Source organism: Protopterus annectens, chromosome 2.part0 (genome assembly GCF_019279795.1).
Source record: "Protopterus annectens isolate FY-2018-M chromosome 2.part0, PAN1.0, whole genome shotgun sequence".
NCBI classification, from domain to species: domain Eukaryota; kingdom Metazoa; phylum Chordata; order Ceratodontiformes; family Protopteridae; genus Protopterus; species Protopterus annectens.
The window spans coordinates 602,109,874-602,132,078 of record NC_056728.1 but is presented as its reverse complement, the minus strand read 5'-3'; positions in this window follow the sequence as shown (position 1 = coordinate 602,132,078).

Below are 22,205 nucleotides of genomic sequence, written 5' to 3'. Positions count from 1 at the left end.
AACTAACAAACACACTTTTTACTACGTTTCTGCATGGGGGCTTGATACAGTGCGGTTAGGAAATTAACTTTTTCCCACTGTAGTGCAATGTTGGAGTTATTATATTTAATTTACAGGGGGTGTGAGGGGTGGAGCCCCCCACATGGGGGGTGCAGGGAGGCTTGCCCCACTGCAGAAACATAGTAAAAAGTGTGTTTGGTAGTCTGGTGTTGTTATATATGGAGGGAATGTTATTTTCTTGTGATTTGTAGTGTTATATGTTATGAAATTCGATTTTATGGGTTTTACATGTTTTGGGTTTTAGAGGTTGTGGTCTTAATGTTATGAAATTAGATGTTATGGGTTTTAAATGTTTCAAAGTAGACCCCTCCCTACACAGCACAACTAACATTTACACACTACACCGCTACACAAGCCTGACAATCTGTTAACAATCACCAGGCATACACAGACCTCTCAACTGTACAGATTCCCACAGAATATCCGGGCTTCATCCTCATATATATGGCCTCTACCTCATAACATGTCTAGCATTCTGCTGCATCACTGGAATTATATCAGGAATGAAGGCACTAAATAATAATGTGCCATAGCTATCAACCTCTTACTGCATGACATCTGGACAAAGCCTGACATAATTGAGGGAGACAGGCCCACAAACAGGGGCATATTTGAAATATTGCTGTTAGAAACTGAGAAAGGTGCTGGTGTTACAGGGTTTGTTTCAACATATCGTTTCTGTGGGATATGAGGTAAGGAACACAAATGGATGTTAGCATTTACTGACTGCAATCCCCAGGGTATGCTACTGATTTGCCAAGGACAAAAACTGTCTGAGTAACAGCCCAAACATAGTAGTCAAGCCTCTGGCTATTCTGCGGATAGCCCTACAGGTGAGAGTTATGTCAACCACATAACACTGTCAGACTTAATATCATGCAGTAAATCCACATTCACACAAACCCTGTTAAGCTGGCATTATTTTAATCCAACTGTATAACAGCAATACTCACATTATATTCCTAGGTCTGGAACCTTCTCCCCCATTTTGCTGGGCTGTCTCCACATTTGTTGCTGTAAGAGGTATTTCAAATTGGCCCCTGTGATGCTGTTGTTCACACACCTCCATGATGTCCTCTTCACAGGCAAGGAAAAGTACATGAAGTACTCAATTATAGATCTGTGTTGCCATGCCATTGGCTATAGGAATAACAGCACAATTGTTCTGCATGCAGTTATCAAGTGGAGGGCACCAATTGGTGCACAAGCCATCAGCTGCTCCTGACCATTATCTACAAAAGGCAAGCTGCTGTCTATGCAAAATAGATGTATACCTGACATCTCTGAGAGAGAATGAGAGAGACAGACTGGCAGACACCCAGACAAAAACAAACAGAAATCGGAAGCAAACCAACCATACTTGGAAATAAAAAAGGTATGTCAATCAAGTAAGCATGTAATGGAATGCAGTACGGGGCATGTAATAATGTGAAATAGGAAGTTTAACAGATATGTCTCAGTAAGACTTGCTCTACTGATATAGTGCTGATCAGCACCTATGGCCACAGCACCTGGGTCTGTCTGCAGTGACATAGACTACAGCTCACGCCCCTGAGTCATCCCAGGAAAGGATGGCTCACATATGACTACTACTGGAGTGTCTGCTGAACAATACTGATGGTGACATTGCTAGGCCAGCTAGTGGGATGTCATAAATATCCATATGTTACTTGTAAATACAACTATGATACATGTTTGTCTCACAAATCTAAGAGACCTATACAGGGTATGTGCATAGTAAACTACTGTCACAGACATGTGTGTTGAACTGCATGTGATATACTGAGCTCATACCATTCAACTGTCCAGTGTTATGTACACTGACCATATGTCTGCCACATATTTGTAGTCATTTACTCATAGAGTTGTGTTATGTCTGACAATTCATTGGCAAATCTGTGAAGACTGACATTAGAACATAATAGCATACATATGAATGTCAGACATCCTCCAGGGTATTTCTGTGAATGCAAAGCTTACTGTGCTATCAGCTGACTAAAGTGTGTTACAGCAATATTAATAAAGTGTTACTCATTTTGGGCCATTGATCCCCATTTATGTGTGTTGTCCTCCAGATGTCCTGCTCTAACAGGTTAAGAGGTATGACTGATCAACAAAAGTGTAAATACAATGTGCCATACTGACACAGAACAGAAATGTATATTAGGTATTACCTGTGTGCATGTATCTATGAGTAGGTGTAGTTGGAAGCCTCCAAACAACAGACATGAGATGCAAAATGTCAGGTAAATAAGCTGTACATGGTGTATACATGTGCAAACTTAGTCTGTGTGCATCCAACAGACATACATTTCTACAGCTACTTGTTGTTGCATTGCCCTGACACAGATTTGGTTACTACAATAAACATGATTATCAGGTTGAAAATGGAGAGTCATCCAGCTGTGTTATGACCTTGTGTCCATGCCCACTACAAACAGCTATATGGACGCAGCAATACCTGACTCGTAAAACCTGCCTCTACCAAGGTAGAGTAATCCCCCTTGCTGGACAGCAGCAATACATAAATCACATAATCGGTTGCTATATTGGCTGTACAGGGCCAAGTAGGAGCAAGCACCAACTTGGTAGCAAGTCAACCTGTGTCTGAACAAGCATATGGGGTCACAGATGAATTACTGTAAGGCTGACTATGAGTACATATTGTACACATCCACCAAGGCCAATCACAAGGCCGTCTTTACACATCTTCAGTTATAGAGGCAACGACCCAACCCACCCTGTACTGGTGGTCAATCACACCACATACACACACAGCATAGCCATATCCAACCCTCTGCAGACAGGTTAAGGGAAAACATCACCCTCCCGTCCCACCATCAGTATAGGTGGATATGCACAGCACCCATACCCCTCCCCTCATCATCAGGGAGCAGGAATCATAATGCCTATTAAAAGACAACAAATGTAAGTCTCCACGGGAGATGATAACATGAACACAGGCATATGCCCCCAGCTCCATTACACACTGTACGCAAGCAAAGCCTTAGCATCATTGACATCCCATCTGTAAGGAAGATGGCCACTGTTATCCCTCTACACAAAGATGAATGATGAATGGTGAATTATGCAATTTATTGGCCCTGATTGGGGGAACATTACACATCAGCACCAGGAGTGCAATGCAAGCTCATACTGTGCTGATAGATGACAGGGGTATGATGTGGTCGTAAGTGGTGGCTAATGCTAGTAAATATTGATGTGCAGGTTATGTAAATAACATTGACCAGTGTATGAGGTCCTGTGATGTGTTTCCCTTTTTATGTCTTCCAGGTGTCATGCAGCGTGCAAGGCAGCCAGCATACACTGAAGCTGAAACTGCGGCCATCACTGAGATGATACTCAACCACCATGGGGTGATGTTTGGCCGTGGCTAACAGAATCTATGGGAGTGGACCACCTTGTGGAATGAGCTTGTCCACAGAGTAAACAACTTAGGCCACCATGGGCGCACATACGATCAGGTCAAGCATCGGGTAACTGAGCTAATATGCCATGCCCGGCAAAGGGCTGCTGCCGTGGCCAGGGACCGTTTTGCCACAGGTGGGTTCCTACTATGCAGATCCCACTTACACCAATGGAGGATCTCCTTGCCAACCTTGGGGCAGCCACCACATGCCAGCAAAGCCAACACACACAAGTCGTGGAGGTGGGTGGCACCCAGACAACAGGCGAGGAGCATCCAGATTAGACCCAGTGCACATCAATTTAATAATGTAGCAGTCATAATGGCTTCTGTAGAGTATCTAGAGGCATATGTTAGGTCAAACTGCATTTGTGGGTGGAGTTTTGTAATGCACACAAGTGCACATCTATGGTGAAGGACAGCAAATTGTGTAATATCAGAGCTTGTTCTGTACATGTACAGAACAGTAGAATTCATCCTGTACCAATGCCACATGTGAGTCTGCTGGCAATACCTCTCCCCCATGACTACATAGGTATCTCTGGTCTGGATGTGGGACAGCAGCCTGAAGCTGGTGAGTATGGTATTGTCCTGTTGTGGCTCACCAATACCCCAGCCATGTTAAGGTCATGCATTTTACCATGCACACAACTGTTACTCTTAGCAATATTGTGAAATGTTTATGTTCACCTGTGGTGAGGTTAACTGCATTGCATCAGAGTGGTCATCACAGGGGCCTATTTGCAGGAGGTGTAACATATCCGCATCATACCTCACAATCCGTCAGTTCATGAAATCTGGACAAAGACTCACGAAATGGGGGACAAAGAGACAAAACTAGGGACATATTTGTAAAATAGTCTTATACAGTGCATATAAAAATTGTACACATCCCTGTTAAAATGCCAGGTATTTCTGACATACAAACATAAGACCACAATAAAACATTTCACAACTCTTCCCACCTTTAATGTGACCTATAACCTGTACAATTCAATTGATAAACAAAGTGTATGAAAAATAAAACACATACAATAAGCTAGATGCTTAAGCATGCACAGCCTGAAGCTAATACTTTGTTGAAGCAGTTTTTGATGTAATTACAGCATTACATCTTCTTGGATACACACCTGCCATCAATTACAGAGACTCTTTAATTAACACTGAATAATGGTCAGCTGTCCTACTAGGCTTTTCCAGACATTTACTCTGTTGCCTGCTACAGCAACAGCCATGGTTCGCAGAAAGCTTACAAAGCTTCAAAGGGAACTCATTGCGGAAAGGGATCAGCCCAGAGAAGGGTAAAAATTATTTCCACAGCATTGCATATACCATGGAACATGGTGAAGACAGCCATCAAAAGGTTGAGAAGATATGGGACAACAGTGACATTGTGAAGAAATGGACATCCCTCCATATTTGATGAGAAGACAAGACCAAACACGGTCAGGGAGGCTGCCAGTATACCTACAGCTACACTAAAGGAGTTGCAGGAATCTCTAGCAAGTCTGACAAGTACTGGTAGTGTGTTACATGTGACAACAATCTCCCATAGTTTCCATATATCTTGCCTGTGGAGTAGAGTTGGAAGATGGAAGCATGTTCTCACACCGAACAACATTCAGGCCTGGCCAAATTCTGAAAAACAATACTTCAAGTCTCCCAAAAGCATGTGGGAAAATGTGTTATGGTCTAATGAGAACAAGGTTGAACTTTTTGGCCACAATTCCAAAAGGTTTGTTTGGCGCAATAACAACACTAAGCATCACCAAAAGAACACCATCCCCATGGTGAAGCATGGTGATGGCAGTGCCCTGATTTGGGGTTGCTGTTCATAAGCTGGAACTAGGGCTTTAGCCAAGTTGGAGGGGATTATGAACAGTCCCAAAATATAGTCCCTTTTGGGCCACATTCTTCAGGTGTCTGCTTGATAGCTGTAGATGGAGAGGCATTCCACCTTTTCACACAACAATGACCCAAACCAGACATCCAAATCAACAAAATAATGGCTTTGCCAGAAGACATTTAACGTTCGGGACTGGACCAGCCAGAGCCCACACTTACATCCAATAGGAAATCTGTGGGGTGACCTGAAGAGGGCTGTGCACAAGAGATGACCTCACAATCTGACAGTGTTGGAGGGCTTTTGCAAGGGAGAGTGTGCAAATATTGCCAAGTCAAGATGCGCCATGCTGATAGACACCTTCCCAAGAGGACTGAATGCTGTAATTAAATCCAAAAGTGCTTTAAGAAAGTATTAGTTTAAGGGTGTGCACACTCACACAACCAGCCTATTGTACATATTTCATTTACTATATGTTACCCCTAACCAATTTGTATGTTCTTCAATTGGATTGCACAGGTTTTAGGTCACATTAAAGGTGGGTAATGTTATGACATGATTTCTGTGGTCTCATGTTATACATCACAAACACCTGGCATGTTAGCAGGGGTGTGTACACTTATTATATCCACTGTAAGCTTAGAAAGTTGTTAAGAGTAATCAGCTTTGTTTTCACATACATTTACTGCAGGTTATGAAGTCTGCAACTCAAATTATGTCATTAATTAGTGGTGCCAATCCACAGATCATCCCAGTAAAGTATCAGACAAAAACAGAATTCATGAGGGATAGCCCAAAAATATGAGCCACACATCTAAACATTCAGCAAACCTCTGTACAGTTGAGAGGTATGTTCTGTAGGAGTTGCCACTGTAAAGATGAACAGCAATAATGTGTATATGGGAGCAGTGTGTGCTAGGTGAAGGGCCATCACCTACTAACACTACTCACGTATACCAGAGGTGTACATTAGTAGTAACATTAAGTGGAAAGGGCTGCACTGCATGATGTTGAGGGCCTGTCCAGACTGTGTATGTTGTGGTCTAACTGTATGTCATGAATGTCACCAGTTGGCTATTGTGAGGTCTGTGTAATGCCTTTGTGCCACCTCACCTGTATGTGTGTGTGTGTGTGTGTGTGTGTGTGTGTGTGTGTGTGTGTGTGTGTGTGTGTGTGTGTGTGTGTGTGTGTGTGTATGTGTGTGTGTGTATGCCAGGAAACTTTATAGTGAAGGTATTAATGTGCATATGTTATCTTCCCCAGAGAGGTGGACATGGTGGCCATGGTCCCCCCTGCTCAGAATCTGTCAGTGTCTCTGCAGACTCTGACCAGGATAGTGGTCCTAGTGAGACATAGGTGGGGTTGTCATGGGGCTAAATCTGTGCCATCAGTTGGCATCCCACAGTCATCAACAATGTCCCTGCACACAGTCACAATGCCCACACATACTCCATCCCCAGCAGCCACAGATAATAAACAGTTGGCAGGTGGTGGCATGGAGCAGGCTAGTGTGGTGATTATGGTAAGTGTGAGTGTAGACACGAGCCAGAACTAGAGTGCAGATGAGGTCCCACACAGGCGGGGTGGAAAGTGGGGCTTGAAGAATGACTGCTGCCCATCAAGCCACAGTCGCAACTGCCACAGCAGGTGTCACCAGACACATGTTTCAGGCTGTCATGGATGCACAGGCATGTAGTGAATGCAACACCAGACAAATATTCAGGGTCTTGGATGCAACTCTTCCTGGCTTATGTGGTGACATACGTGACCTTGTTAAGGCCACATGTCAAAATACTGAGCTCATGAATACATGGTGGGGTGAGACCTTAGCAATACTTGACCGTGGAATGTCTGTGCTGCAGCGTGTGGTGGGAGATGGGAGTTGGCCATGTAGACGTAGGTCAGCACCAACATCAGCTGAGAGTCTAAGTGACCATGTACCTTCGCACTCTCATAGTGGCAGTCCCACCAGCAGTACTGAAGGGTGGGTGCTGTCCACACCACGATGGTGCAGGCCATGGGCACATGGCCCTTGCCAGTCCTGTCAAGGACATGGATCCAGCAGACAGCAATTACCATCGGGAAGTAGTACTGCATCTAGCCTTGGGCCTGGTTGTGCCAGTAAGACCCCTGGCAGGACCAATTCATGTGTCCGTGGCCAGAGATGGTGAACTGTACACCCTGCCATGCACAGTTTACAGCTGTTTAACATACCCCTGTGTAGGGTAGCCACATGGCGTGACTGTGTGCATGTAAACACACACACATCACCATCACAGTCAGGTCACATCCAAACACGCACACACCACCTCTGTATGGCCCATTCATAGAACACCCCTCCAAACACACATACATGATGTCAACTGTATGGCCCAGCCTAGGCCTCTGGCAAACCCACACAACACCTTGTGCATATAATGATACCTGTGCACATCCCTGGCATCCATACCACTGATGCAGGGACATGCTAATATGGTTCTGATGCACAGGGTGAATTAAGTACAATTTAGCTAAGTAATGCTGTGTAAGGTGCTGTCAGCTGGCATTTGTAATGAGTACACTTCAGAGTGTGTGCACCTTTTCAGCCATGATGCATTATTGGTGTTAGTAACACTGACTGAATGTAGTCTCACATGCTGTATTCTGTTTGCGTTCTAGGTATCTGTGTGTCAGCAGGAGGTGGCCCTGCAGAAATTGGCAAAGAGGGGCATGGCAGAGTGGTAACACATAGATTGCATCAGAACCAAGGTACAGCTGTATATGTACACATTTACCAGGTCTGTGTAACAGTTATTGTATGTGCCATAGAGCTTATAGGGCTGAGGGGTGTATACAGGTAAGTCTATGGTGGTTGACATCAGCAGCCCTTGTGAAGTAGACAATGGTAAGTGTAGTGGGTGGAACACACATCAGATTGGTAAAATCCACACCCCCAGAGGATATTGTGTTGGCCGAACAGACAGAGAATACTGTTCCCACACACACAGTCACACACACACACACACACACACACACACACACACACACACACACACACACACACACACACACACACACACACACACACACTGTTACATAACTGTTGCATGTGGCACAAGGCTTATAGGGCTGAAGAGTGTCCACAAATACCTCTATGGTGGATGTGAACAGCGGCCTTTGTAAAGTGGATCTTGGGACGTGTACTGGGTGTACCATGGCTTAAAATTGTAAACCACGGACACCCAATGAATATAGTTCTCACTCAAACACACACTTACCAGGACTAAGATTAGAACCCCTACCTATCTAGTTACTACTACTACAGTGTTATGCATTTATTGCATGTGCCACGGAGCTTATAGTGTAAAGAGTATCCCACAGTTTTTCTAAAATGAACAACATCACTAGCCCTTGTAAAGTATGGCAATGTGCAGTGTACTGGAAGAGTGAAGCCTCAAAATGCTGTATCCTATAAATAAACACACTTACACATTTGCCAGGACTCATATTAGAACCCCTACCTATGTAGTTTTTGGTACTTTAGTGTTATGCAGTTACCACATGCACCACAGAGTTTATAAGGTGAAGAGTGTCCCAAGGTACCTATATAGTGAATAACATCACCAGCCCTTGTAAGGTATGGCAGTGGTGAGAAGGCCCTCAAGCTACTTTCACCCACATGTTTACACACTCACATACACTTTTATACACACTAATGCACACACACACACACACACGTTTACCAGTACTGAGATCCATAGGTTCATAGGTGTGTACTAGGCAAATGGCCATGGAGCCTTTACAAGCCTAGCCCATGAGAATACCCTGGCATCATGCCACCTGATGATAGTCTCCAGTGTGTCTAATGAGTATAACCACTGGAGTGATCCTGGAGTGGGATTTCTATTCCCTATCCACTCATCCAGATTTCTCCTGAAGAGGGCCAGTGAAGTGCTCTGCTTGACATGTATGTGAAGTCTATTCCATAGTATGGGCATTCTTTGGGTTATGAACATGCCCCTCTAAAATGTTCTGTTGATTGTGGAAATGGGGTTGAGATCTCTGGGGCATGTGGTGTGGACGGATTGGGTTCTTTAGATGTAGAATTCCTGATAGAGCTGGGTCAGACATGGCTTTGTAAGTCAGGCAGAGATCGCCTCTAAGTAGCCAATATGAGACAGAGAATAGTTGAAGTTATTGTAGTCTTTTCATATAGGGCAAGTGTTTAAGGCACAGGCTCCTCTTTGTGAGGTACGTTTGCAGCCTCTCCAGTTGTTGCAGGTGTTCAGTGAGGTACATGCCAAATGGGCCATTGTACACGTTGACTGGCCTAACTTATATATAAACTCCTGTGTAGTACAACAGTGCAGAAAAGTGAAGCCCCAACTGCAATGCACCATTGGCTCATATAATATAAGTAGGAGGAGTTTCAATAAACCACAATCAAAAGAAATTGAACAAAAATAATTAATGTAGGAAGCACTTCTGTAAACCTAAAATGCATAACATGTAGTATTCTATGATTTCTTTCAATTTTCTGCTTATTCACACCTCTTTTCTTCAAAGCACTCTCCCTATCAGCCTCTTAGCAACAAGAAATCCGAACAAAGCCTAACATAATAGAGAGACAAAGGCCCAAAAATAGGAACAGATTTTAAATACTGCTCTCATAAACTTAGAAAGTTGTTAGAATAACAGAGTTTGCATTAGCATGCCTTTTCTGAAGGCTATGAACTCTGATATTCAAATGTACATCTTTATTTAGTCACTTCTGTCCTCAGTGATTTGCCAGAAAAAAAAAACACAAATTTTATGAGCAACAGAGCAAATATATGTGGCAAAAATCTGGATGTTCTGTGAAGATCTGGATGATTGAGAGGTATCTGTGCTATAACCTTATGATATTATCAGTTTCTATTCTCTACAAATTTTCTCCTCACCTGTTACCAGCCCATATTTCCTTGATTTAATATTCCTCCTTCACTCTTTTACGGCATCTCTATGTCAGAAGAAGATTATGCATCATCTTTTTACTCATATATTTAACAGAATGTATGAATAAGGAAGACAGTTTTTGAAGTTTAGTATATAGAATGTATTCTTTCAATATTTTGTGTTTAAATGTTTTGTTTCTTATATACAGTCATATTGTCACATACATATGCCTTGCATGTTTACTACCCATCTGAAAACTGGCTATGGCACAGCAGGCCTAATCCAGTTAATAAAATGAAATATAATTAAACAAATAAAATAAACAAACAAATAAATAAATAAATAAATAAAAGCCTTTCAGTGACTATACACCCCCGAGCATAAGTTCTCTGAATAAAAGTGGGTGCCAAAGAAAAAGAAAGTCCTTTTAAAAGTGTGGTAAAGAGCTTATACTAGTTCCATTGTACAATAACTAACATATGATCACACTATAAATTAATAAATAAATACATTAATTTAAGCAGTTGCAAGATTAGCTATTCTACAGTGCTGATAGTGCCCCCTAACAACATATGCTCAGGGAAACTGCCCCCTTTATCCCATGCATGGTTTATGCATGCTTCCTTAAATTACTAAATGCTATATTTTCAATGATTTTCATGTAACTTGGAGCTTTTGTCCCCTGGCCTCCACTGAAAATGGGTTTCAAGCCCAGTGGACTTTCCCGGTCAACAAATGTTAATAAATAAATAAATAATAATATAAAAATGGTTTATTTGAATTATAAATGCTATTTAGTATTGCATTTACTCTTCCTGTCACATCTGCTGAGTGTGAATGTTCTCTTAATCAGACAAGATTAATTAAAATGTACCTTTGGAAAAGAATGGCAAAAAGTGACCAAGTAGCTTGGCAACTCTTTCCATTAATGACAGCTAAACACACAACTTGGGCAAAGTAGTAGACATCCTTACTAATGTGCAGGATGAGAGAAGAATTGTCACTATAATTGTATAATACTCTGAAATTATGCTTTTCTGATATTTCTTAAAGTGCATGGCAAATGGGAAAAGAAAATAATGTTCATTCTGGAAAAGCATACCGACACACAGTGTTTATTCTGTCTTTTAACTTTCAAAGCATGCAGCATAAAATGGGAGGGAATGGTGTTTATACATATTTAAATTAAAGAGTTTTTTTTTTATTTCTATTTGCTTTGTCTAGAAAGGTGGTACTAGTTCTATATAATACAAGTAAGCTTGCCTGTGCATCTCTGTGCAGTGCAAGCAAGAGACCTGGTACTCATTTTGCACACTGCAAGCAAGAAAGTTAAGAGCTCATTCTATACAATATAAACACAAAAGTTGGTGTGCATTCTGCACATTACAAACACAAAAATTGGAGCTCATTCTATGCAATACAAATAGAAAAGTAGGAGTTCATTCTGTACACTGCAAACCATGAAGTTGAAGTTCATTTTGAACAGGGCAATGAAAAGAAAGAAGTTGATTTCTGTACAGTGCCAGCAAGAAAATTGATGTTTACAATGTCTAAAGCAAACAAGAAATTTGCTGCTTGCTCTGTCCAGTATAATCAAGCACACTGGAGTTCATTTTATCACACTGGAGTTTGTTTTATACGATGCTGTTGAGAAAGTTGGACTACTGTACAATGGAAGCCAGTATATTGCTGTCCTCTGTTCTGCACAATGCGCCAAAGTTCTTTTCAAAACAACAGGGCAAGCATGCTGGTGTGCATTCAGTTTCTACACAGGGGATGTGTTAAGAATCAAGACAAATCAGTTCATTGTATTTTTCACAGAGAAGATCACAAAACAAATTCATGACTGAAGTGTGTTGTTATATTTCTCATACATCTGCATTTCATACATAATTTCTTTTCTGGATATACTCCTGCTGTTAAAGCTGCAAGTGATTTGAAAACAAAACAAAGATTATGACATTTTTTTAATGTTTTAGTTAAACTGAATTTTCCCTAATGACCACGCATACAAACTGTCAAGTTGGATATTTGCAATAATTTACATATACATGAAAAGTAGTCTGGGTAATCAAAAGCAGCTTACATTTTCAGAGGACCAGCTTCTTATTTACATAATAGTTTCAGTAATAGACCATCAAATGTGTTTAAAGTTTCAAGGATGGGTGTTCCACCTGTAAAAAATAGGTGACAAATTGTCTTCCAAGGATGTATGACTCCCTTATTGCAGCACATAGTATGTAAAAGCAGTAGCTTATACTCTAATGTTGGCAATGAAGCACTGTGGGTATAGTCTTTCATGATGTTGTATCAGGCATTTTCAGTTTCACGAAAAATTTCAAGAGGCAGAGCTTATGATGAAATTAATTGTGAAAATAACACACTATTTTTATCAGACACTGTAAAATTTGATATGGTATACAGTAAGGTGATTTCACAGCAAGAGGTTTCCTGGTTCGATTCTCAGGTGGGGTGCCTTCTGTACGGAGTCGGCATGTCCTCCCTGTATTTGTGTGGGTTTCCTCCGGGTGCTCTGGTTTTCTCCAAAGATATGCAGTAGGTGGACTGGGCATTCTAAATTAGCCATAGGTGTGAGTGTGCATGCAAGTGTGTGGCATGGCAGAACTGCTGTGGCATGGATACCAACCCAGTTCTGTAAACCTTGGCTCTAGATGATTATCAGTGTTGAAGTGACTCCTGACCCCATGTACAAAATAGAAAAAAGGGGTTGTGGATGGATGGATATGGTAAGGATGTTACTCCCATCATTAAGTGTTGGTTATTTACATTTGCTAAGGAAAGTGTGACAACACGATTTAAGAATTAATAAAGTAAGATACATTAACATTATAAATTAAAGTGAATATATATTGCAGCTTCATATCTGACTTGCCCTGTCTGGAAAACTTGTCTTTTAATTGCTTTCTACTTAGCTGTTAATATTCACAGTCTCTCTGTTGTACAGAATATAGACTACAAACTTGTCTCCTTAGTCCAGTTGTGAAGAAAGTCACATTTAGCTAATATGGGGATGAACAAAACGTATGTATGTCTTTTGCACACATACATAGTACAGTATGTACTAGCATGGATCATTTTACCATATATTCTGTACTTAATTACTACTTTAATAATAATTTTTCAAAAATTAAAAATTAATAAAAAACATGTCAGCCTTCATGTGCTCCTTTTGTCAGCTATTATACACATGTCATGCTCTGGGAAACAGAGAACTGGAACTGCCACCACTGATGAGAGCCATTCATTTAAACCTGGACGGAGAATGCTCATCAAGTAACTTTTGTCATTTCATATCGTGAAACAATAACTTATTCTTAATGTTACCTTTTTAATCATGTCTTTAAAATGGCAAATCCCTTGAAATATAAAAGCATGCTCAGGCCTTGTAATACTATTTTGTTTATATAGTTCATATAATGCACTGTAGGCCATTTTGTTCTTGATTTCATAAATATGTTATCTAATTCTATCTCCCATACTACTGCCAATTTTAATAAAGCAAAAAGGAGCTAAGTATTGCAAATGCACATTCAGAAGGAAAAAAAATAAATTAATGTATTCTTTTTGCTGTGGGTTGGCAAGAATTATAGATGTTCTATCGTTACTAAATCCGTTTTGACTGTGTTCCATTTACAGACCAGAATGGGAAAGCTGTTACAGTGCATCTGATTTGAACAACATTAATTAAAATCCCCCAATATTTATTCTATACTTCACTGGGTAAATAATTATGTTATTAGGTGACAAAGGCACATTAATGAGCTTTATTTCATTCTCTATACAGCTTCAGTGCAGACCACTCAGTATAAGTAAATCACTGTTCTACCACAGACTGGATGCTTGCCACTTTAATAATTGTATGTCCTTGAGATGTAGGAGGAAACTAGTGTGAAATAAAAGCACACAACTCAGAACTTGCTTTTCAGTTAAAAAACAGAATTCACTTTTAAACAGTGTGAGCTTATGGGTCTGTATCACCCTATCTCCTAGCTCCAGTTCAGAAAAACATTGAAAAGATTTACAGTTAACTCAAACATGCTTCTGTATATATAGCTGAACTAATTGTGCAAAAAAGATCTGACTGCATAATGTACATCATTAATATATTGAGACGGCCACCTTGAATTTTGTAACACTGTTCTAAGTTATATGAGGGTGTAAGTTTATCCTTTTAGTAGACCTCCCTTTAGACCCCAGTGCTCAAACTCCAGTAATTATATTACCATTGTGGTCCTTAATCTTTCACTTAATTCAGGCCAGCAAGCTTTTTAATTAGTGCTACATGAGCCTTTTAACAGTATCCCTCACTGCATTTGTACTGTTACTTCGCTGTCTACCTTCAAAAGTTACTTAAAGAGGTATCCACCTCAGCTTCCCTTTACAGGGTATTGTATTCCCCTTCCTTCTACCATGCTTTATTTATTAGTTCTTAACTGGATAGATGGACTGATCCAGGCCCTCTTCAGCCATAGCCTAGGCCTCAGGGCAGTAAACAAACAATATGTAGGTATGAAGACTAATAAACACAAAATGCCTTCAGTTTATATAATACAATCAAACTAAATGGGTTTGTTTGGTTGAGGAATATATGATGGATTACAGTGGAGGTCATTGCCATGTATTATTTACAGTACAAACAAGGTCAAGGCCTGTATGTAGTGGGCAGAAATACAAGCATTCTAGCATGCTTTTCAGTTGAATGAGTCTTTAGAAACTATACATACTGAGATATTAAAACATAACAAGAGGAAGATGGCTAATGGCTGTCCATTGTCTTGAAAGCATTTGCATGTTTAAAGCTCCTGTAGTTACTCATCTGCAAGTTTTTTGTTTGTTTGTTTTTGTAGTTCAGGCAAATTCTGTTAAGTATTTATAACCAGGAATAAGCCTGAGGTGAAATCCAGGCAGAGAAAATGTGTCTTAATTTTTATTTTACAATGTAGGGTGAGGTTGTAGTGTTAAAGGGTTAGGTAATAACTTGTAAATTGTTTTGTTCTTCTTTCGGCTTTTCCCGGTTAGGGGTCGCCACAGCGGAACTCCGGTCCACTAATGATTGGCAGTAGATTTTTTACGGGTGCCAAGGTGCCAGCTCGACACCCAATCTTCAACGAAGGCACGCCAGGGAGGAAATTAGTAGTGCTTCCCTGTCTGTAGTTTTAGAACAATAGTTTGTGAATTAGGAAATAAGTGGTAATGTAGTTCTGCTTGTAGTTCTAGAACAGTAACTTGTAAATTAGGGAATTTAGTGGTAGTTTAGCTCTGCCTTTAATTCAAGAAAAATAACTTCTAAATTAGGAAATAAAGTGGTAGTGTGACTCTGCTTTTAATTCTAAAAAAGTAACTTAGAAATTATGGAATATAGTGGTAAAGCAACTCTGCCTTTAATTCTAGAACAGTAACTTGTAACTTAGGGAATAAAATGGTAGAGCAGATTTGCCTATACATTTACAACAGCAACTTATAAACTAGGTAATAAAGGAGCAGAGCAGATGTTTTTACCCAAGTGGGCTACAATGGAATTCTCTACTGTTGAGCAAGCTGATAAATGTACAGATTTTGCTAGCAGTGATTTTTTAGTGTTTATGTTGTTTTTCAGTGGAGATGAGCACAATAACAAGATACATGTATTCTAGCTTTGGGATGAAAACACAGATGCAGTTGACTTTTCTGGATTCATAGCTGAAGAGACGGATCCGTCTGTTGACCTTTTTTTGCCACTGTGAGGACTTTATTTGAGAAGTTCCACATGGTATCTAAAATCTAGGTTCTGGACAAACCATGCCCCTAGCTATCTTTGTGTGAAGATTTGTGAAATTGCTATGCATTGACTGTTTTTATTGTGATATTGGAGCTTTGTGAGTTTTTGTTAGTGCCAAAAATCATAACTGTGGATTCTGAGCAACTTTTTGCTAGTTTTTTTGTTGAACATCCAGTTCCAAATGGTGTAGAAAAGTCTTTGTACAACCTCATCTCCAGACATTTAATGGAGGTAGCTCAATAAAGAAAGATCAAGTCATAAGTGTACATAGTGCTGTTTCAGTTTGGAAGGTCTGAAGGGAGGGAGTTACTGCGACATGCTTGAACACAGAAACCTACAGCACCATGGCTTCAACAGTATCCATGACTATGGAATTTGTTACTGAGATAACCAAACAATTTCTTGGGGGGGGGGGGGTTCAACTATGGAGAATATTGCTGCATTCATTCTGTGCATCTGTAATAAGACTAGGAGGCAGTTGTAGTCTCCAGCCTTGAAAGGCCTCATTAGATTGATAAAAAGTCTCACTGAGTAGTGATCTTTTTGTAAATTGAGGTATATCTGGTTGGTGATAGAACAGATGCCTGTCAGGATGTTGAATCCTGGGGAAATAAACATCTTAGTTGTCTGGGAGCATGATCTGCTTTTTGAGGGTTTATAAAACTGCTTATAAATGATTTTTTTTATAACTTTTTCAGGGAGGCAACAGGATGACAATCTGAGATGGTGGCGGTGGGTCACACTTTTGGTACAGGTGTAATATGGGTGTGCGTAAAGCTTTGTGGAATTACACCAGCACTGAGCATGAGGCTGAAAATGTATGTGAATGGCCTACTAATCGCAGAACAAGCTAATGCATACTATATGAGAGCAGGAGGCTTCCTCCCTACAGATCGTTTGTAATACATTTTTTTTTTACTTCCTTGTCTTCAATGCTCTGAATGTAAAAAGTAAGAACATCTAGATAGGCATGTTGGGTAAGGTGCAGATATGGCCCAAAATCTCATCTCGTATGCACTGTAGAAGGGTGAGTGAATGGTTGTGTGACATGCCCGGGTTGCCTGCTAGTGATATTAAGGATTGTCACAAAACTCTAGGCATGTGCAGCTGTACTTTTTGCAGACCACTGAGTTACAATGATTTTCGTGAGATTACAGTCACTCTGGAAGTTGGTTTGAGTTCTTTGTAAGAATCATATCTAAAGGTTTCCACTAGCTTTTACCAGTGCTTTGTCTCATTAGTGATTTAAGGCTAGGTGTAAGTCATGGGCTCCCTTTTCTGCTTTGTCTAAGGAAAACCAGACTGTTTTGAATACGTATGACAATACAAATTACTGTAAAATTAACTGTAATGCAAGTGTTGTCAGAGAAGACATGGGATCAGTCTATGACTTCCAGCTCTATAAGAAGTATGGGGTACATGGAGTCAGTTAAACATCTAACAGATTTAAGAACCAGTGATTTTTTTTTAATTTTAGAGAATCTCTGTCATATAACAGGGTTGTGGTCACTAAGAATGTTAGGGCACAGAGTTAGATGCACCTGAGGGATATTTGTGTCATTAATATTCAGTGATGTATCTTTATTAGAGGGCACATTGTAGCTAGATGGGTTTCAGAAGAGGTTGGATAAGTTAAACAGAATGGCATCTACGTTCTTTGCTTGTTGGGACCAAGTCTGTCTAGATTTAGGTCAGCCAGAAAAATTAAATTTTCCTTAGGCATTGGTTGTGCATTGCATGTAAACATTGTCACAGAATATAGATTTTGTTTTCTGAGCACAGCTGCACATTACTTAGGAGCTAGTTTGGTCCATGCTCATGTGTTAAGCTATAATGGTAACTAGAGAGAGGGTTTAGTTTAGATTGTGGGAGTTGTCAATTAGTAGCATTACTCGCCGCCACCACCAAGCGTTTGGACTAAGGCTATTTTTTTTTATGCATTTTTGCCTTCTCCCCTACTGACTGTTTACTGTTCCCCAATTAGTCCAGACCGCATTTTTTCCGGTAAGACTGACATTGTGGTTAACTGCCCACAAGACAGCCAATTGTCGAGAACCATCATCCAGTTAGGTGCAAAAGTTGTTTTACCACTGCTCTCTATAGACCATGATCATTCCATGCAGCCTATTGTCCACTGAATGGCTTGCCATCTGCTTGCTATTATGTGCCAGAACCGACTGCCAAAGACCACACAGGGGAAAGCTGATACCACTGTTGACTCTCTGCTGCAGCCTTAACCCCCCACTTAGAGGCTTGCCACAAAACCACTACTGTCAGTCCCTCCATCAGTGCAAGGGCTCTCAGGCAAGCCATCATGCATGCAAAATAGCAATACATGTTTTTCACTTTTTTCCCTTCACCCCCTACCCCTGGTTGCTGACATGAGGTTAGTGTCACTGTAAGGGCGTACTGCTCCCTACCTCCCGCCGTATGAATGCATATTCCCATAAACACCCAGGAATAGCTAGTATCACTACATTGATAACAACAAGCTCACATCCCTGGTCTCATGCTGCCTTCTATACCTTCAAGCACTCACCTGCCAGTGGCAAGTACAGTCAATGAGAACCAGCACTCCATCCGCAAAAGATGGGTAATTGTAGCCTGTATCAGCTACTCAATATCCTCAACCCAACTTCTCCAGTGCCTGAGACTCTATGCGTTATCAGAGGTGTAGTCAGGGTTTTGTTGTTTTGTGCCAGGGAGATATGCGTGCTGGGTCTATGTTCACAGCAAATGGTGTAGTTGTGTGAAAGGAGTTGAGGCAGATAGTTCTTATTGTTTACCTATACTTTCATTACTGTTGTAATTGTCGGCTGCAGGACGCAGGAGTTGAACATGTGCCATGTGTTGTTGTTAATGCTGCCAACATTCAGTGATGCAGTGGTACTGACATAAGGACGGCTTATTATTTGTATGTTAGACTGGAGATAACACACTGAATCTCTCCTGAGTTTAGGACTTTTTTTGTGTTTTATGTGGTTTAGGCAACCGGTATATTTATATAATGTGGTTTAGGCAACCGGTATATTTATATAACATGAGCTTCAGAATAAGGTTATTTAACAGTGGTATTCTGATTTCTAGATGAGTAGCAGATGTCCAGATGACTGAATTTGAACATATGAACCACCTTAAACGTATTTCATTGTCAGTGTTATGAAAAGGATTTGCAGTCCTTGATATATATCCCTGGTGATTATATCTGATATAGATGATATCAAGAGAGATAGGTAGTAGTTGGATAGCATTAGTAAATATTGGTGATGCCAAGGTGATTTTTTTTTTATCATCAGCAGTGCTGTTGTCAAGATTAATTCAAAAAGTGGCACTTAACCTTTGCAGACTTAGGTTCTCTGTTATATACCTTTTCACATATATACACTTGAAATAAGGTAAAATACACATCTCAGGTCCTTAAAGATCTAAACCAAGTCTCAGTTTTCCATAACATCTCAATTAAAAACTGTATCAAAGGAGAAGATGTTAGTGTCATCACAAAGCAGCCACAAGAACAAAGCACCCTCAACCAAGTGATCTCAGTGCAAAAGTTTATAAACTGCAGAAACAACAGTTAACTCCTTGCTTGGAGATCTGTAGCAAGAAGTGCAACTTACTGGTGATGTCCCTGATGCATAAAGAATTCACGTATTGTAGTAATTCCCAAACAGGTAAAGACAAGTCTCAAGTGTGAAATGATATCCCAGTTTGCAATGTGTAGGCAAATGTTATGCCAACATACGAGCTCTAAGAGTGAAGCCAGAAATGTCCACTACAAATGATTCCTCCATAGGAGATTTTTCTCTCAGTTAACTGCTGCACAGACTACATAAGGGAGCTTAGTATCCTGCTCCAAACTTCTATCCATTGAGCATGCTTTGGGGGACAAATGGGGTACTTGGTATAACATCACACTTTATATAACAGCTACCCAGTCCATTTATTCTTGAGCATCAAATTGAGTTCTCACCTGTTTTAGATATTTCCCCACAATTCCTGCTCCAGAAAGGCATTCAGTAGGATTGTACTCTACTAATTGATTTCTTTTAGCTATTAAGCCCTCCTCTTACCTGTTCACTACTTGCATAGAAATCACAGACTAGAAACACTATGATGTGGTAAGCAACACCATACTCAAGTCAGATGCTCTCAAGAGTTACAAGTACACTGTCTCAAAAAACACAAACACTGGAAAACCTATTACATAAGTATAATTGGGAGAGCATGAGCTCTCCTGCACCCACACTCCCTGCTTTTATATACCAACTCTGAGGCTGCACTATGTCAGACAAAAGATAAATAGTTCAATTTAAGTGAAATGAGCATACTCTCCTTTCCTCTGACACAGTGTGATCCCAGTCATTACATAATAATGTTGGCTTGAACAACACAGACTCAAGCAAGCATAAAATAATCACCAGTGGTCATCATCCCTATGACATCGAAGTAAAATTGCTCCTCTTCATCAAAGACTAACACGTTTCTAGAAGGGATCCTAAGAATGACACCAAAACAATTCTGAATTCTGAATATGTTAAACAAATTCTAACACTGCTCTTGCCTTTGAGTTAATGGGTGTCAAATGAAGCTCTTCTCTAGTAACCTGAGAGCATGGGACCTTCAGAACCTAGCAAGCAAGCTGCCTTTCATCTGCAGCATAAATATTGAAGAATCGGACTCCATACTTATTCAGTGCCAGGAGCCAGATGAACTTATAAGCTGCTTTGAAAATAAAGTATGTTGTGCGTGTGTGCACACACACATACACACACGTGCTCACTTTCACACAGAGTCATAGATATATATACATTTCTCAGTTAAAACATAAGTCCTGCTGAAAATATATGAATAAACACATCTCTACTCCTCTGTCATAATGTTGGTTACATAAAATATAGAAGTTCACTATACAATTTGTGAGTGAAGGTAAAAGACACTAAATAAATTCCAGTATATTATAAACTCCCTGTCAGAAAAAAATGTTTGAGTTTCCTGATATAAGGGCTTATACTCAAGCATTTACACTCCATCACATAATTAACCAAATCTTTGTTCTGGGTTAATAGCCACTACCTGGAGTAGTTTTTCGTTTGTGCCCATAAATAGTTTGGTAAGCATCTCCCACCATGCATTCATATATGGCAAATCTTGGAATGTATTTAAAAGGTACTGTTTTCCCTAAAGAAAGCTAATAAGTCTTCTAGCCTCTGGGGATTAAGTATACTGTTATCGTCTGTAGATAAGAGATGGAATAGAGTACCAGAAAGGTTGAGGAAACAAAAGGATTCTCACCTGAGATGGCATTCCAAAAGGGGGGAGGTAGCAGACAGTAGTCTCCTTCGTATGCTTTTACTCTACTTCCCCTTCTAAAAACAGATTTCTGGAAATATCACCAAATTCAAGACATGATCCTGGAATTTCCTTGAAAATGCATAGTTATGTTTCACCCAATACTGCTTCACACCTGTCCAGCATGTATCCACAGCCTGATTACCTGAATAACTCTCCTTAAACCTCTACTGTCCTTTATCAGATGAAACGTGATGACAAAGGCTGGTCGCACCTACAACCTAATGTTTTTAGTACTGAGCTGTACAAACTTTTTTACTGTACAGATATGGGGCAGCACAACTCTTAGCACAAAAAAATCCGGACAAAACCTCAGAGAATGTGGGGACAAAGGCCAAAAATAGGGACAGATTTTAAAAATTCCTCTTATAAACTTAGAAAGCTGCTAGAATAACAGAATTTGTCTTAGCATGCATTTATTCTGAAGGATATGAAGTCTGAAACACAAATGTATATCATTATTTAATGACTTCAGTCCTCAGATCATCCCTATGGTTTGCCAGAAAATCACAAATTTTATGAGGAGCACACTGTAATATATGAGGCAAAAATCTGGACATTCTGCAAAAATCTATACAGTTGAGAAGTATGCTGGGCAGTGGTTCTATTTAAATTCTCTCTTTCTAATTTGAATGCAGTGTCACACTGATACATGGGGGTAAAGACCTATAACTGCTATACCAACTGTGTTATACTGCCTTTGCACTCTGTAATGAAATGACATTCTATTGTGTCTGCCTATATTCTGTATTGCTATTTGTATCTCAATTCATAAGTGTTCCTATATAAGCAACTTTATCCAGTTATTCTAGTCCTCCTATTTGTCAGTGTTG